Source organism: Zonotrichia albicollis, chromosome 5 (assembly GCF_047830755.1).
Source record: "Zonotrichia albicollis isolate bZonAlb1 chromosome 5, bZonAlb1.hap1, whole genome shotgun sequence".
Lineage (NCBI taxonomy): Eukaryota > Metazoa > Chordata > Aves > Passeriformes > Passerellidae > Zonotrichia > Zonotrichia albicollis.
Genome location: NC_133823.1, coordinates 1182574 through 1200765, shown reverse-complemented (window position 1 = coordinate 1200765; position 18192 = coordinate 1182574). Strand labels below are relative to the sequence as shown.

The following is an 18192-nucleotide window of genomic DNA, read 5'->3' as shown; positions in this document are numbered from 1 at the left end:
ATGGATTAGCTGGGTGTAAGTCAGGCCCTTAAGGTTATCTAAATGTATTAAAGAACAAACCTAACACTCTCCCAACAGCTCCAGTCCAGCTGTTAGTCTGGGGTCTCTGCCCTGCCCCCATGTGGAACAAATCTGGTGGGGAAGCTCTTACCCAGCACCAGCTACTGTGCCAGTGGCTGCTGGGTTTTCTCTAAATTAATTCCAGGTATAAGGTGCAGAGACAGCCAGAGCAGCTGCCCTCAGGCAGCAGCTATTCACATGTGGCTCACAGCACAGTGCCTCTGCACAGCTGCAGCCTGGAAAAAACCCATCAAAACCTTATTCTAGTCCAGCTCTTATGGAAATAAACCTGGGAATTGAAAAACCAGTTTTCAGCTGCAGAACCTGAGAGGAGGCCAGCCTTGAGCACAACTGACTGTGGGTCCCAGAAACAAGGGCATTAACGAGCTCACCCTGCAGCTCTGCAACAAACAAGAGGGGAAGGGCTGTGAATTCTTTCCCCTCCACACCTCTGAGAGCAGGGGCACTCAAAGGTGACCAGCCCAACCTCAGCACAGGATGTATTTCCTTCCAAGCAGGGCAGTGTCCTCCTCCCTCCAAACCCACCCAGCATCTCCTGCTCCTCAAGCATTGCCTGTGCTACCAAACAAGGGCAAGAAGCCAATGCCACCGGCACACTCAGGACTGCAGGGCAAGAAAGCTCTCCCTGACTGAATCCAGGCTGTTAAAATGTGTTTAAACTTTTCATAAAGACAGCCTTTTATGGGACAAACTGACAGTAACTGAAGCAATCACTCTGCCCAAATACCAGAGATCTCAAAGTAGGCTGCCATGGTCTACTGACATCAGAAAATGTACTACAATGCAAACCTATCAAAATTAATAACAATGTCATTTTCACATTTTTCTACTGCTGATTAACTTGACATCATTAGGGTGAGGAGTGTCTCACATGAGGCACACATGTTAAAAGTAAAGGACACTGTCAGATTTGTAGGCCCAAAACTTGACCTACCTTTCATTTCTTTAAATCTGTTTGCAAAGTCCATGTAATTCTTTAAATGTGTTTTTCTTTTTTCAAAACAAATGCTTCAACTCTTTTTTTCTGAAAAATACATCAATGCCAAAAAGCACAACACTTATCAATAACCCTATAATCATAAACCAACAAGAACATGAAATGGAGGAGAGCAGCCTGGCAAGAGAGCTTTCCTGTCACTGGGGATTCTTACAAGTGCAAAGATTAAATAAGGAAGAAAAATCCCTTGACAATATCCTCCCTTTCAAAGAATTTGTGGTAAAAAACTTCCTTTATACATTGTAAAACATCAAAGTGATTTACTTTTTTTACAAAATGCAAACTACTGAAAAACCTCATCAATATTTACTGAAACAAGACCTGAAAATGACAGGTTGGACATTCAACTAATTTATAGTCTTGCACATGTACAATGAGACTAACCCCTTTGGCATTTACCTTTATTTTATATTCTTACCTAGGTGTAAATTCAGTGAGAGCTGTCACTTATTTACCATAAACCCTCACAAAAATTTGCATTATTTTCAAAAATAAATGCTAATATTAATTCAAGGAAAGAATGAATTGTCAAAACAAACAAAAAATATCCTCCTCATAACATGAACACAGAAGCTGTTATGAATTACATTTGCCAATATGCACCATTAAAATTCCCAGAAACCCCATACTTAAAAACCATATTTTAAGGTTTCTGACCTATCATGCATTTTTACATCTTGGACTGTTTTGGCAGGCTCATTGTTTTGTGCACCATGAACTCAAGTTCAAGATATTGAGATTCAAGGTATAGCAAAACTCTAAGAGCAGTCAATTAGGAGTTTAAAATACAACTCGGGTACAAGGATCAGAGAAAAGGATGCAAGAAAAAAAAAAAGAACATTTATCATCCTTCAGTATTGTGATATTCAGCATATTTAGATGCTGAATATGCAACACAAAAATTTCATGATTCCACCAGAATCTGAGCCAACACTTTTTGCTGGTGCCTTCAAGATGAGCAGGATGCAATTTCCTATGATTTGGGATGCAGGATTGGAGGGAGGCACAGGGGAGAATACTTTAAAATAAAGAACACAACAAGGGACAAAACAGTGACAGCCACCCTCAGAAGACTGAATTATGCAGCAGAATAAATTTAATTTCCTTCTTTTCTCCTCTCATGTAATACTTCTAAGTGTATTTCTTAAGAATTTAGGAACCTGCAAGGCACATTAAAATGGAGAGGAACAATCCCAAACTGCTTTTGAAAGTACAAGATGGACTTCACAGCGCACACGCAAGAGCCAGGTGAGCAGAAGCTGCACTGACAGCTGGTGTGCAGCCCCTGGGGTTCATGCTGAGCACACTGGCACTACTGGAAGCACACAGTGGAGGAATTCTGCTGCTATCTATGCTTTTTATTGACCTGAACAAGTCATCTTCCTTCTTTTCTTTTCAATTTGCAGAGACCAAGAAAAACCCAAGTGGTTTCCTGTGCTGTGCTGAGGCAGTGATGAGCGGAGCAGCCACACCCAGCTGCACCCTCCCGTTAACTGCGAGGGTGAAAAGCACCCAGAGCTGGGCAGACACTCCCAGCTCCCTCCTGCCACCGAATGTCACCAACACCAGCACTGCAATCACAGCCCATCCATGGGTGCATCTCTGCACATTTCACTCCAGTATTTCACTGCCTGGCACCAGGCAATCACCCCAGCACACAGGATGTGAGACAGCTCTCTTGCTTGATTTGCCCTTTTGGTACAATCAAAACTAAACAGCCAATGACTTCTGTTCAGAACATTCTGCATTTCCCTGCTGCTATAGAACCCGAATGATGATTCCTCACTCCTGTTCCATACTCACACTGCAGGTAAGCTCACCATTCTCAGGGTATTATTCTGACAGTCATGAGGACATGGGGTTTAGCTGTGGTTTTTGATAGTGATCCCTAACCAGTGGTTTTTGTTTGGTTTTTTTTTTTTTTAACTAGTAATTTTGTTCTTATTTATCTAATATCTGTCAGTGTGCACACAAAATCCTAAGTGCCTGTCAGGGTACAAAAAACCAAACATCCCACAAGGCACATCTTGAAAGCCTTTGATCAGAAATAATGTTCTGTTAAGGAGAAACAAAATAATCTGGCAACATTTTATATTACACATGTACTTCAAACATCAGTGTGAAGACTGGAAGGATTTCACATCTGTCAAAAAATTACTCAAATTACATATTTGGAGTATGCTGTAAAGATATGCCTAATCTTAACTAATACTTTTCAAAATAAGACTGAAAACAGTATGAATCACACCTATTTAATGTAAAATAAACAAGCACTATGTACTATGGTAAAATGTTTTAATTTCCCACCATCATTTAAAAAGCAAAACAAATGACAATATTCAGTAACAACTATATCAAGTACCAAACACAGAAAGTCTAAGTATCTGCAATAAAACACACATAAAAAGCAGCGTTGCAGCAGTGCTGTTTTGAAGTAACAGATACATGAAAGCAAACTCCAGAGAAAGGCAAAACATCATCAAGGACTGAGCTCTCCTTGGATGTGCAACATCTCAGTGCCTGTGCACACTGAGTGTTTATCTGTTTCAAATATTTCCAGCTTTATTAAGTAATAAGTGAAAGAAGGGGGAGGATAAATAAATTGGCAACAGTGGAGCTGTGCTAGCTGAGTTCACTCACATCAATCTCAGCTTGTGAGAAATGCTGGCTCAGGCTGCCAGCTCCTGTTAGCTAGCCCACAGGTTTTACAGTGCACACACACTGTGGCAAAAGCCACAACAATCTGCTTGGTCACTTACAGGAATCACTGCAGCGAACCTGGGGATGGGACCTGCACATTCAGACCCAACAAAGTGGAGAACTGTAACTCTCAGCAGCCACATCTGCCCACAGCCATGGCCATCAGCCTCCAGTTTTGGATGGGGTGAAGGCACGAGCTGAGCCTGCACTGCAGACACCCCCACACAGCCCCACATGCTGGGTGTGTGTCAGAACACACCTCCCCTTCCCCTTCCCCTGCACAGTGACCGTGGGGCTGCCTGATTATGGCAGCTGGAGCCTAACCCACCCTAACAAGCTCCCAAAGCCTGCTTTGAAACACAACTGGGCTTACATTTCAGATCATAAATTTTATTGGTGGGTGGGTGTGACTTAAAAAAAAAAAAAGGCAGAAAATTCCTGCTGGCAGAAACTGGAAAAACAATCTGTTTCAACAATTGCACCAGGAGCAGAATGATTAACTCCCTGAGCCTTTCCAGTAACAATACAGACCATGCCAAGACTTACTGAAACACTTTCCACGGAAGAAGTGGTCCTGGAGATTTTCAGAGCAGTCCTGAGGATAAATAACCCCAGACCAGGTTGGCAGGGAGGGTTGTGCTGCACTGGAGTGCATCAGTGGCCCTCATCCTCACTCCTCTGCCATGTGCTCAATAGACAGCATGCAACCATGCCTTTCCATTTTAAATCAAGTTATCAGAACTAGCATCTGGGCTAGTTTTGATAAAAGTTCAACAGCCACACAGTGTTAATTTAAAATGTAATTCCCTCAAGGAACGAGTCTTGATGTGCCCATGACATATGCATTTGAACTATGAAGGAAAAAAGAAGAGAATGAATTTTTTTCCTCTCACCCAATAATGTAACTCTTCTAGCAAGTTATTTTATTCCAGCAGGTTTGGGTTTTTGTTTGTTTTGCTTTACAGCACTGCCTGAGCTGGAAATATTCTTTGAGAGAAAACACCACTTTTTAGCTTTGTCATTACAACTGCTTTCAGAGTATTAATTTCACATTATGTTTTAAAGACACTGCCAAGAATTTATTACAACATAAAATTTCTGAATGTAGCCTGTATTAATGGCCATGCTCTCTGTGCTTTTCTCATATTTTAGATGCTGTACAGGAGTCTGTCTCTGAGAAAGAAACCAAATAATCCAAGTGGAGCCAACATCAAAGGCTTCCTTTATTCTGATCCCAAACACCAAAAGCAATTTGTCCAACAGCACAACTGTACTTTGACCCAAGAACGTTAAACTATTACCTGAGACACTCCTTATTTTCCTTATCAAAAAGTCTGAAGATAAGCAAGTGTGGGGCCTTGGATAACCAAATCATTTTCACAAGGTTTATTTCTTTCTTAAGGTCAGGAGAACACGCTCAGATGACACTAAAAATAACAGTATGGAAATGTTTTACATATTGAACACTGGCCAAGTTCTTTGTAACTCCTTTACTTTTTTTTTTTTATTTTGGGAAAGCATCAAATGTGATACATTATCCTCTCAGCTGAACATCATGATGCTGTGTGTCAGCAATCTTTACAGTGAAACAACAACCACAACAACAAAAAATACTGTGACTTGTTTAGGGATGGGAGAAGGGAGGAAAGCTGGAAACTTTAAGGCAGACAGGTAAAAACTTTAAAAAACAAAAATACATATATATATACACACAAATACATAGTCCAGACTGCTAAAATGAGCATATTTAAAACAGGACAATTCAACACAGTAGTAAGGATTCTGGTAAATAGGGATAATAAAATCCCTCCAGTTACACTCCATTATGTTCTTCTGAAAACCAAAGCAACTCTGACAAACACTGAACCTTTGCAAAGGGCTCCTTAAAGCTTTTTTCTCTCCCTTTCTGGTTCCTCCCACAGCCCCTGACCTCTGCTGTTCTCTGCCAATATTATGAAAATGGCTGATGATGATTACAAACTACAGAACAGTGTAGCAGTAAAACTGAGAAAATTTGGACTATAGTGAAATCAAAATCGTGCACCTCCCATCCAGGGTCCTCTGCGGCTTAAATAATCAAAGTTAAATAAATAGCTTTTTCTGAAAAGATACTCATTTTGAAGGTAAGCAAACAGGATGTATAAAAAATGACAAGCTCACTGAGAACCAGCCAGTAACAACAGTCCAAGTGCCAAATAAAACAGGCAGTTTAAGGCAAAAGCCGGGTTTATGTGATCATGTTACATTTAATCATAATATAACCAAAGCAATGATGTAAGAGAGCTGTTCTACCGAGCTGTTCTTTAAGTACAAATCTGAGTTTCAATTACAAAGGCTCTGGTCTCAACATCACAGTTAAAGCTGCACAGAAAAACAGTTCAAATTGGGAGCTATTTCCATGACTTGATGAGAGAAGCAAAATATTTCTTCCCACACATACCACATACTGAAGGGCTTTAGGGAAGGTTTTTGAACATTTAAAGATCTTTCTGATGGTGAAAAGTCAGAAGTGGTTAAAAATGACCTATATTTGCATTTTTTTTACTAGGGCTTATAGTTTCTTTTAGTCTCTGCAGTTTAACCATTTTCAACTTGAAAAGGGTCCACTCACATGCACTAAAATGCTTTGCAGATAATAATAAATTTTTCAGGGCACAAATCATGTTCTGTCTCCGTAAATTGCATAAAACATTTACCAGTGCTAAAAACCATCAGTAACAGGGGAAGGATTATAAAAGGAATTACTGAATCCATTATTAAGAGTTAGGGAATGCTAAGGCGAAAGGGCACTCATCACTCTCGACATGGATCTCTGGCCACGTTCTCTCTCTGACTCTGGATTTTTGGTGTGATCAAGCACTTGTATTTTGGAAAATGCATTCACCACCACATTTCTCTGTCAATACAGCGAACATGACAGTTGATAGTTTGATTCTAGCCTGTGTGGTTTAGCACAAAAACAAACTCGCTGCAGCTCGTGTGGCCGCCAATGTGCAGGCAGAGACATTTCCAAAACGTGCCCACGGCACATCTGTGCGTCACACAAATGCCATCTCCCCCTCGCCCAGACTTCTGCAGGGACACACTCGGTGAGAAACAGGCAATTATAAAAAATGGACCTCTTCTGAAACAAAATACAGACTGACAACAGTTGGAGAAGCAATTAAATTGGTCTGGGTTCCATTCGATCGGATGTAGACAAAAAATCCCAAAATAAGAAAGCTTACTCTGATTTTTCTAGGTTTTTGAAACCAGAAACAGGAGGGATGGCAGTAGCAGGATAAACAGCAGCATGCTGAAAGGCTGCAGGAACGCTATTTCTGCAAGCCAACAGGAAACACATTACTTTGAATTTTATCAAAGATAATCATCACTGAGTTCATGCAAAGTAAACAGGAAACTCATCTGGTTGCTCAGAAAGTGGACAAGGCATAGGGAAAGATGCTGGAAAACGAGTTTAACTGCTGCCTACTGACTGTGATTTCTGAAAAACTGGGAGAAAATGACAGCTGAGAGCTTACTCAGTGCAATACAACAGCTATCAGATAACTCCCAGAAACCAAGAAACCATTATGACTGTTTTCCAGAACATCACAGAAGAACACGAAGCTCGAATCCTTGAACTTGGGATTGATGCAGAGTAACAGGTATTCATAACACGTTATTTTCCCTATTTTCTGGATATAAAGCAAACCAAATTTGTGCAGCTAAATCACTGCAAAAGTAAAAAACCAGCACTTACTACTTCTGCTCCCTAACTTTGGTTACAGCCATGCTCCTTTTGCTTAGCAGGTATTTTGACAGCACAACAATTATTTCAGAACAAACTGTAGCTTTTAAAACATTTTCATCAATCTTTTAATTCATTCTGTTCCTCTGGGTTGGGACTGTCAACTCAGTTACAAAAGGAAGATGAAAAACAAGTGCTGAGAATAACAAATGAAATGTGAAAAATAACTCTTTGTGATGAAAATTGTACATCCATGAGTAGCCCAGGTGAGAGTCATTTATTTCCTCTGCACTATAAACCAGATTAAAGGAAGGTACACTCAACCAGTGATCAAACAGGTGCTGGTCAATGAAGTTAATGCTTTAAGAAGAAACTCCACCTGTGCTCTTTGTTTTTTGAATAATGAATTAGCCTTACTTCCTCATGAAGGCTACACCATCACAATGCATTGTGAAATGTGACCCTCAGGCTGAGATAGAATCCTCAATTTAATCAGAGCTATACATCCCTTAAAGCTTATGTTAAATGGTTCCCATAAAGATAATGAAACTTTTATGTTAAAAATATTTAAAGGACAACATAACTAGTAGCTTAATTCTCTGTGAGGTCTGACAGGACCCACAGCAGAATGTGGAAGAACTTTCCACCATATGGGATTTCAGTGAGTAGTCTACCCAGCTCTGGATAGATGAATTTGAGAAGGGACACCAGCCACACTCAACATCTGGTTAAAGAATGAAGAATGTGTAAGAGGCTGTGCTGGTCACTGAAAGTTTGGTTCCAGGAAGAATATGAAAGAAGAGTTCAATCTACGCCAGAACCATTACAATTCAGAACAGGGATGAAGCGAATGAAAATCCTTCATCTGCTGTACCCAACTCCAAGAAAACCACTGGCAAGTAACTGCAAGAACAGTTTTGGTAGAAGGGTTTGGCATGAATCTAAATCTTTCTTTTCCACCAAAGTTATCTAAAGAAAATATGAAATGCAAAAATAAGGGGATTGCACCTAGAGGGATTGGTAGGCTTTGTTTTACAGTGGTATTTTTTATACTGTCCAGAGGGAATGAACAATGTGGTTGCTGAGTAATGCCATGACACTTGTAAGATAGGACAAGTGGCATGAACAAAATACTTCTAACCTGCAGGTCTGTAGTGCTTCAACTGAAATTTGTTAAAAGCTGCACAGACTTATGGCTTTGAAATGGAACAGTGCGTACTTTAACTCACAGAATAAAGCAAAAGCAGTTCAGGACTACACCCAAACAGGCCAGATGAACTGACTGTTTATTAAACATGTAGAATGGAGTTATGAACAGTACCAATTGAATTTATTTGTTTTGCACACTCCCTAATAAATGGTTAGTGAAACAAAGTGTCTGAAGCCTGGAACAGGATGGAGAAGAATGAGCCAAAGTGCATGAATTCAAATCTTATTTTTATTCTGCATATCCAGTCTGTACAAAGCTCTTCCGACAAAGGTCTGAAGCTGGTAGGAATGAGATCAAATCTCATCCTAAAGAACTTGAAAGCAACTACACTGGAAACAGAAATTCTGCAACTGCTTGCAGCAGATCTGAAATTAGGCAGTTCCCAATAGTTAGAAGAGTACTTATTTAGACAGCTCCAAATCTCTGGAAATGTGAGCAAACACTAACAGCCTAACCACTCTCTGTGAGTATGTGTGACAGAGCTGGTTTTCTCCAAGCAGCAGCTGCTGCAGGACACCATCACAGCACACGAATAGGGCTGCAATAACTATAAAAGAGCCCCAGAATGTGACTTTTGCCAGTATCGAGGTATTTCAGGAACTTCAAACTCCACTGACTAAAATCACAAAATATTAATGAAATTATTCCCTTACTTTTGTCAGTCCTGATCAAAGCAAATTGCTTAACTTTTTTCCTAGTGAAATGCAGTGAACTCTTAAAGCAAACAGGAAACTCTGCCAATAATAATAAAAAAATAAAGACCAATGTCAATAAATACATTAACAAAATGAAAATTAGGTGGTGTCATTTTGTCTTATTAAGTGTTGGGTACTTTCTGAGCTTAAACTAAGTTTGGGTGTTAGTCTTTGTCTCACTGATTCTGCCAAGTTTGACATATAAAAACCCTTATATGAAGTACAGTCTAACACAGTGCACATGATGCAGTATTTTTTTTTCTTCCTTTAAGAGCACATTTTTCCCTGTAAGACAGAAGGCAAGATAATTTACATTGCATTGGAAAGCATGCATGTATTAATGATGGGGAATATGAGGAACATAAATAGTTTCCATTTTCACATTCAAAAACAAGTACCTGCAAATTAATGCTAAAAGCAACTGGCCTATAAAGGAGCCCTGTTTCCATGCCAACTGATAACAGAAAGACATATAATTCAACAAAAAAATGAATAACCTACAAAACAAGAAAATAAAGAGCAAGGAGAAGTGCTGGAAATCAAGATTCTGACCATACCCAACTATTTGACAAGAATAGCAAAGAACACAACAATTAAATTGCAATTTAAGACATGAATGGTGTGCAGCTAATGGCACTTCATCATTACAATACTTGTAAAAGCTGTCAGTCTCTAGTGAAGAAAAACAGGATCCAGAACACTTCTATTAAGAAGGAGGGAACATTTGTACAATTCTTATGAAAGCACCAAGCTCCTTTCAGCGCCCATCTTTCATTAGGATTTTATTTTTTGTCCTTGAGGCCTCGCTTTGCACCTCAGTGCCAGAGCTGGGGTCCTGCAATCAGCCAGCAGGGCTGCTGCTACCTGAGCGTTCATTGCAAAATGGTGAGAAATGAGCAGATATGGATCTGCACACACCGGCTCACACGGCCATGTGTGTGTATTTATCTGATGTAATTACATTTTTCCATGTGTATGAGCAAAATTCAGCTTCACAGCTGATAAAACTGCGCTACCACCAACAGTATTACACCAAACAAGAAGTTCATAAAGTTCATCAATAAAATCATGGGATATACAGCCCACACATGCCAATTTCTACTTAAAATTTAAGCAAGGAAACTTAGAAATACTGAATTGACAAAAATGCTGCTGATCTAAATATAACCAGCTCCAAGATACTGACATTTACATTCAATAAAACCAGCTCTTTGAGTATATGTTCTTTAAACCTCAAGAAATAAATAACCCCAACTAAAAGGTCCATAAACCCTGTGTTCTAAATGAATACAAACTGAAGGCAGGACAATAAATTGCTGTTTCTAAGTACATCTTTATTTTATCAGGCAACAGTGCTTTTCTTCCTATTTAGCACTTAAAAACATATTAAAAGTCATTAGAGGTTTAAAACAGATAAAAATTATGGTTGCAGAACTGGGAGTTGGAAAAACCACCACTAATGCATTTCAGTCCATTTGAATTTTACTGTTTTGTCGCCTTCTGCATAAGTAGAGAATAGAAAATTACAAGTGCTTGTATCCACCCAACTGACTTCATATTTCTGCGAACACAGGGGTTGTTACATGACAATGGGCCTAAACACTGCATGGAAAAATGCAAGTTCACAGAAAATGAACTTTAGCTTCATTTACGAGCCTCAGTCTGCATAGGGACTTCAATGACATCAGTGGATGAAAGAAAATAATTATACAGCCACGTTCCAGCCTATCCAGATAGCATGAAAGATTAAGGGTTTCACAGACTTTCTTCTTCTGTCTGTTCAGAATTTACTAAGAACTGAATTTTTAGACGTGTGTTGCTTGCTGCCCTTTTAAACAGGCATTGATTTTTCTAGGAAAAGCTTTGCCCTTTAAGGGCAGTAAGTATATCTATTCTAGTAGAAAAGATCTAAGCTGAAAAGTTTTTAAGTCACCAAGATTTTTTTTAATAAAACCCATGCTCCCATCACAGCTCAGAAAACTATACAGCAAGCATTCGGCATCCCTGAAATTTTTTAGGTCTCACTAAATTTCTCCAAACTTTCCCTAAGGCTGGCCATAGCCCACTGACTGCATTTCTGCTGCTCTTGTACAAGCTGAAAAATGACAATTCAGCTGTGTGGAGGGGCCAGGATTTCTGCACCTTGCTTCATGTATAAACATGTATAACGCCTAAAACTACTGCTTTTAGGCTTATATAGTAAATTCCTGTGTGGGATCCTTATAGAAAAAAATAATAAAAAGAAAAATCTACACACAGGCCCAAGACACTGACTTTCCCAAGTGATTAAACTCCATATGTTAAGTCATGTACATCACAATTACCTTTGTGGCCTGCCAACTCTTCAGGAACTCCTGAAGTACAAAGATACGAATTCCAACAGGGAGAAATGTATTTTAATAAATCCCAATCAATGTGCACTGTTACAGAAGTCACAAAACAGCAGCAGCAGCTGAAAGCGGCCTGTGCTGGGGCTGCTGACAGTACCTGCACTCGAGCTCCACGCTGCCCTCACAATTAACTCCTGCTATGTTTTGGAAGGACTAGGAGTGACAAAGCTGAGCAAGATGAAAGGTCACTTCAGCTTCTCACACCTTCACCTCTTTTTATCTATTGTCAAAGAATCTCTTCTGTTCTACAAACACCTTTCTATTTTTTGGAGCCTTCTGAAAGTCAGTTTTATACTGATGACATCGTTTCACTAGCATGGATGAAATCATCCACAGAGTGCATGGATTTCTCACACAGCACTGCCTTGAGCGAGATCTTAAAAGGCAACAGAGCAGAAGACTCCATGTTATTTAAATATGAAGAGATGAACAATAATGAAATAAAGAAAAAAATAAATCATTTTCAACAGCAACAACTGGAAGGGCAACCAGCAACAATTTCATGTTCGGCAGCACTTCTTAGCCTTGGCCAGCACTGTCTGTTTATATAACTGAAAGAAAGAATGCTGCCCTGAACTTGCCCATTATCCCACAGAAAAGGTATTGTGGGAATGTTAGCTTTTACCTGGCTAACTTCCAGATGCTGGCAGAAAAAACACCCTTTTAAAATTTTAGTCAACTGAAAAATACTTGACATTTTTCACATTTTACAATTATTCCAAGTTATGTATAAGCTAACATAGGCCTTGAACTAAATCCATATAAAATGGTCGTAGTAAGATGATGGACTGCTGTGCAAAAGAAGGAATTGAGGGGTCTCAGAGCCAAATCAAACAGCCAGCACTGCATTACTCAAACCACAGCAGCTTTGCTGAAAGCAGGTACATTTCTAGAATAGCAGAAATGTTTGCAATGTCCATAAGAGCACTTGCCAGACAATGAGAGCAGGAACTAAAAAAAGTGCCATCCCAATTTCAGGAATGCAGCCTGATGCTGTGAAGCTGAGCTGGCAATGTGTGACCAGTAGCTGTCTGAACCCTGCATTCTGTCGTACAGGTAAAGAGAGATAAATGCACCTTGCTATGCAGCTCATATCTGCATGGGAACCACGACAGAAACTGCAACATAGAAGAATCATTTAGACTGGAAAATACCTCCAAGATCATGAAGTGCAACCTGACACAGCACTGAACAATGTCCCAAGTGCCACATCTACAGGTCTGTTAAGCATCTCCAGGGACAGTGCCTCCACCACTTGTTTAAATGCTTGACAACCTTTTCTGTGAAGAAATGTTTCCCACTATCCAGTCCAAACCTTATCATTGTAGGTGTAAAGTATTAAATGGAACTGCAGAGAACCAAAGCACAGTAACTCTGGACTTGACAAGACCCCAACAAAAAATGAGCAAAAATCCCCTTTCTGTTTTAAACAGAAGGCATGTTTCTTGCTCTTTTCCATCTGGCACTTCAAGTAGCTGTCTTTACTTCACAGTCATCTTGAAGTTTTTAATAAGTGGTACAATGTGCAAACTCAAACTGAAAGAAATTATCCCTTACTTCTTCTCTTCCAAAGTTCAACTGGTGAGTAAAAATAGCTCCCAATCATGTCTCTGCTTGGCACCCCAGCAGGAGCAAGGGTACCCAGGGTACACACCATCCCCATGTTCCAGTGCCCACCACATGGAGCTGCAGCCTCCTCACTCACCAGAACTCTGCTGGTTCATTTGCATGAGTGTCCTGTCAAGCTAATTGGCAAAACACAACTTCCCCATTCAAATTTACAGGAGGGGTTTTTGCTCTTTGAAGAGGAAGAGCTTTAATGGTGGAAATGACATTTTTAATTTGGAGAAAGCAGGCCCTTCAGTCACAGTGGAGTGTTTTGCACAGCATTGTGTTCAGTCAAGCCACAGGTTGTGTTTTTAATAAGTGCATTTACCTTAAGCCAGCTCACAAATGAAAGCTCACTGCCTCCCAAACTACTTCTGTGTGGTAAAACAAAACACAAAAAGATTGACCAAGCATCTCCTCAAGAGCATCATTAAGTAAAGAATCCTACTCTAATGTGGTGCCATTTCCAACAGATCCCAGAGCGCTTTCCCAGGTAAGCTCACCATTTGCATGCACAGGATGCAGGGTGGGATGGGGCACAGAAAAATCAAGTGAATTATCCCAGGTCACTTCTGAGGCTTCTCACAAATGTGACAGAACCACCATGAGCATCTGGAACATTCCACAGCAGCTTGGGACATCTGCCACCACTGCCATCTCTGCTCCCCTTTCTCTTCCAATTGCCCTGGCAATAATTAGACCACATTTGCCCTGAAAGTCAGTACCTACATTTGACTTCAGTAGTCAACTAAGATTTTTAGTAACCAGAAACTTCTTAACTTCTTTTACAACAACAACAACAACAAAAAAAGAGAAACAAACAAAAATCAAAAAAACAACCAAAAGCGACCCCAAACAAACAAAAACTTCAGGAAAGTGATTCAGTTCTCATGTAGGACATGAAATTCCTAACACAGGTCCTTCAGTGATGCCTTTTATAGAGGCACAAATCCCACACAAAGCAGCTGTATTTATGCTCAAGTGTGCTTCAAAACTAGAACACACATGTCTAACAATGTCATTGCAAAGTACAAAGTAATTTGGTTTTCCTGATTCCTAAATATCTCAATGCAAATGTGAAATAAGCTTAGTACACTCAGTCCCACTTTACTTACTTAAAAAAGAGTTCAAACAGGCTTGCACTGCCTTAACTAACTCGATTTAAAATCATTCTTAAGTAAATGCAAGCTGTTTCCCAGGTATTATATGGCTTATTCACTCCTTTCACTATGCACTCCTGTGATCAAACACATCTTAGTTGTAACAGGTGAGGTTATTTACTATTTATAAAAACAACCACTGTTTAATATTCTTTTTAGAATTAGTCTTCTAAAATGAGAACTAATTCTTATTAATTCTCTTTGAAACTCTGAGAGAGAAGTAGATGATTTTGACATCATTTTTTCCTGAACAAAAAAGAAAAATCCCCTTCCACCAATAAATCTTTAGGGCACTTCAATAGCTGCTGGAATTGTGTAAATACTTCAGAATATTCATCATTTCTATGAAAGAATATCCCCAGAACAGCAAAAAAACCCAAATTTAATTTTCAATTTCCTGGAAGCTTTTTTTTCTCTGACTGTGGGTATAAGATAATAGTTTGTATTTCTGTATTTGTTAACATATTTTTTAAATTTTTTTTTAAGCAAAGCCACAAAGCTCAGAAAAATCACTAACAGAATCTAACAGACTTAAAAACACTTCAGATGGAAGATGGTAGCAAAGTTATGAAAATCAATGAAAAACTGCAATATTCACAGTACTTCAAGTTCTCAATTACTGGCTCCACGCAAGACAGTCTTTTGTACTTTCTTAATTCAGAGGACTAAGAAAATCAGACTCATGATTTTGGAGAGTTCCCATAATCCTGAGTCTTTCAACTGAGTGGCAGAACTCGTTCCTCAACTGCAAGTAAGGAAACAAACCAATCTTTGAACGCCACTTTGGCAGAAGTGTTATCCTGCAATAACTCAGGCTGAGTGGGCAGCATGCAGCCAGAATCCTGTCGATCTGTGAGCCTGCTCCAGCTCCCATCAATACCCACCAGCAGCTGAATAATTCCATGTCCTGCAGGATCCAAATCTGTTAAGACAGGAAAAGTTGTGCCTGCAGCTTGCTGCTCTCCTAATTCCTACTAAAAACCTCTTCTGTTTCTTTCTCTAAGGAGATGGTTCTCACTGCTGAATACACAATGCTGGTTTTAAATTTTAGATGGCTGCAGGGTGGTCACAAGACAAATGCCAAGAATATTTGCACACCTCTCTATTTACAGTAAGAAGGAAAATCATCTGGATTCAAAACACATGAAACAAAGACATGGTAAGACAAAGCCTTGAACACAAGTCTGCCAAATACAAACAACACACATAAGCAGACCCAAAAGGCAATGTACTGTGAAACCTTTCAAAACCATACAATACTATAGGAATGAAGTAAACTTCAAACTCCCCTGCAATACTCTCATAGTCATAGCTAATTTGTGATTTCCTGTACGCTCAGTACTGACAGCACAATGGAGCCTCTATTGTGGGCCTCCTCCCACAAGCTTTTCAAAAATGCAAGACATTCTTTTTATCTAGACTGGCGTGGCTAAAATACATTGAGCTCTACACAGATAAAAGGTCGTTTTAGACGCTGCTTCTGTTCATAAAACTGCAAAATAAAAATGTGCTGCCTGGTGGTGCTGAGTTTAAAGCTCACAAAGGAGCAGTGCTGTGGTGGTTGAGCTGCTGACCACAGGTATCAGGCAGGGCAGATGAAGTTTAGTTCATCTAAAGCAGGGCACTTTAGTTTTAGGGTAACAAGAGAAGGTTCCACACTGAGAACTCTGGGAATTCAACACAATTCAAATCAGCTTGGAGAGTCTCACAGGAGCTGAAAAAAATAATGAAAATTTGACAGAATTCATGGGATAAAGAAACTGCAGTATTCACTGCAAATCTTGATTGAGAGTGAAGGTAGTAAGTGCTTTAGGTGCAAGTAACTAGTTTATGGAGGTATTAAAAATTGATATTGCATACTTTTTATCTTAAAGGATCCTGAAAGCTAACACAAGCCAACCAAAATGAACAAGACAAGACTTTCTGCTGGTAGCAGAAATGAAAGACAATAATCCTGGCACAGGACAGGCTGAGAAAAAACAACCAGCATAGACAGTATGCAGACACAGTAAGCAGACAAAGTATGCAGGAGAGAATTTGGTGGGGACACAAAATGAAACCTAAAATGCTGCACTGGCTTTGATCAGCACCTTAATGACCTTCTTAGTCAAAAAATAATGTGTTAAAATGGAATTAGCTGCCCAGTTCCAGTCAGCATGGGAACACACACACAGAATACTGAATTACTCAAGATCACTTCTCAGGAACCCTGATTATATGAATGGGAAAATCAACGACATGAGAAAGGCTGTGATACACATTAATGCTGCTCACTGAAGCACCAGACACACATTAAGATGGTTGGTAGACCACAAATGTGAAAACGCTCATTACCCGGTTGAAAATAAACAGTTTAACATATCTGGTACAACACATTAAAGTGAAAAAATATTTAAGCATCAGTTTAAGAGTTTGGAGACCGGCTTGTGGTTATCTCTGCTGAACACTTTTGTCCTGCATGACTCTGCAAAGACTGAAGCTACGCACTCAGCAAGAGACAAACTGGCTGCAACCATCTAATGAAATTTGACTCATCTGGGAATTCTGATGAACTGCTCCACACCACCGTTTCTGCTAAGCCATACATTTTCCTTGCAGGATTGAGAGTGCTGCAAATATGCAAAAAGCAACATCAGTTTTGGACTGTTTGGCTTAAAATAGAAGGCTAATTCTGAGAATCCATATTCAGGTAAAAATACCACAGAAGCCGATGGAAACTTTGCAATCATAAATTAAAGGCACAGGGATCTGCATCAATGGCACAGTCATCACCGTCTGTCAGCCCCCAGCAGCACCTCTTGCTGACTGTAAGGCTGACTAAGAGCTGCCTGGGGCAGTTCTCTCTTCCTACAAACCCTCCTGCACATCAGCCCAATCCAATGGAGAGCACACACATCCTGGTACAGCTCCTTTCTGGCTCATTCTCCCAACTTCTGACTCACCCAAGTGCTATGATGACATTTTGCAGAGTGAAAAGATCTATGTGTAGCAGCAGATGATGAAAATCCCCTGCAGTGCTGCTTCTCTCCTGGCTCTTTTCTGAGCTCTGCCTGGCCAGGGCACTGTCTGAGCACGCTGCAGGACAGCCCCCGGCCATTCCCTGCCTGGCTGCAGGACAGCCCCCGGCCATTCCCTGCCTGGCTGCAGGACAGGCCCCGGGCCATTCCCTGCCTGGCCAGGACACGGTGGGCAGAGGAGTGCCAGAGGAGAGAACCCAGCCTGGTGGGAATGCAGCAGGGACAGAACCCAATGCAGCAAGGACAGAACCCAGCCTGGTGGGAATGCAGCAGGGACAGAACCCAATGCAGCAGGGACAGAACCCGGCTCGGTGAGAATGCAGCAGGGACAGAACCCAATGCAGCAGGGACAGAACCCAATGCAGCAGGGACAGAACCCAGCTCGGTGGGAATGCAGCAGGGACAGAACCCAGCCTGGTGGGAATGCAGCAGGGACAGAACCCAATGCAGCAGGGACAGAACCCAATGCAGCAGGGACAGAACCCAATGCAGCAGGGACAGAACCCAGCACGGTGGGAATGCAGCAGGGACAGAACCCAATGCAGCAGGGATAGAACCCAATGCAGCAGGGACAGAACCCAGCTTGGTGGGAATGCAGCAGGGA

The 18192-nt window shown here is 40.5% G+C and overlaps 1 protein-coding gene across 9 annotated transcripts in view; it reads right to left on the bottom strand.

Moving 5' to 3' along the window:
* CTBP1 (C-terminal binding protein 1) overlaps positions 1-18192 on the bottom strand; it is a 233459-nt gene that overhangs the window by 41440 nt on the left and 173827 nt on the right. The window contains exon 1 of one of the 9 annotated variants that reach the window (XM_074540493.1): positions 1016-1081. The exons of the other annotated variants lie outside the window; for them this stretch is intronic. The gene's annotated coding sequence lies outside the window, so the exon portion shown is untranslated. Of the gene's footprint in view, positions 1-1015; positions 1082-18192 lie in introns of those variants that run through there. 9 annotated transcript variants of the gene reach the window in all.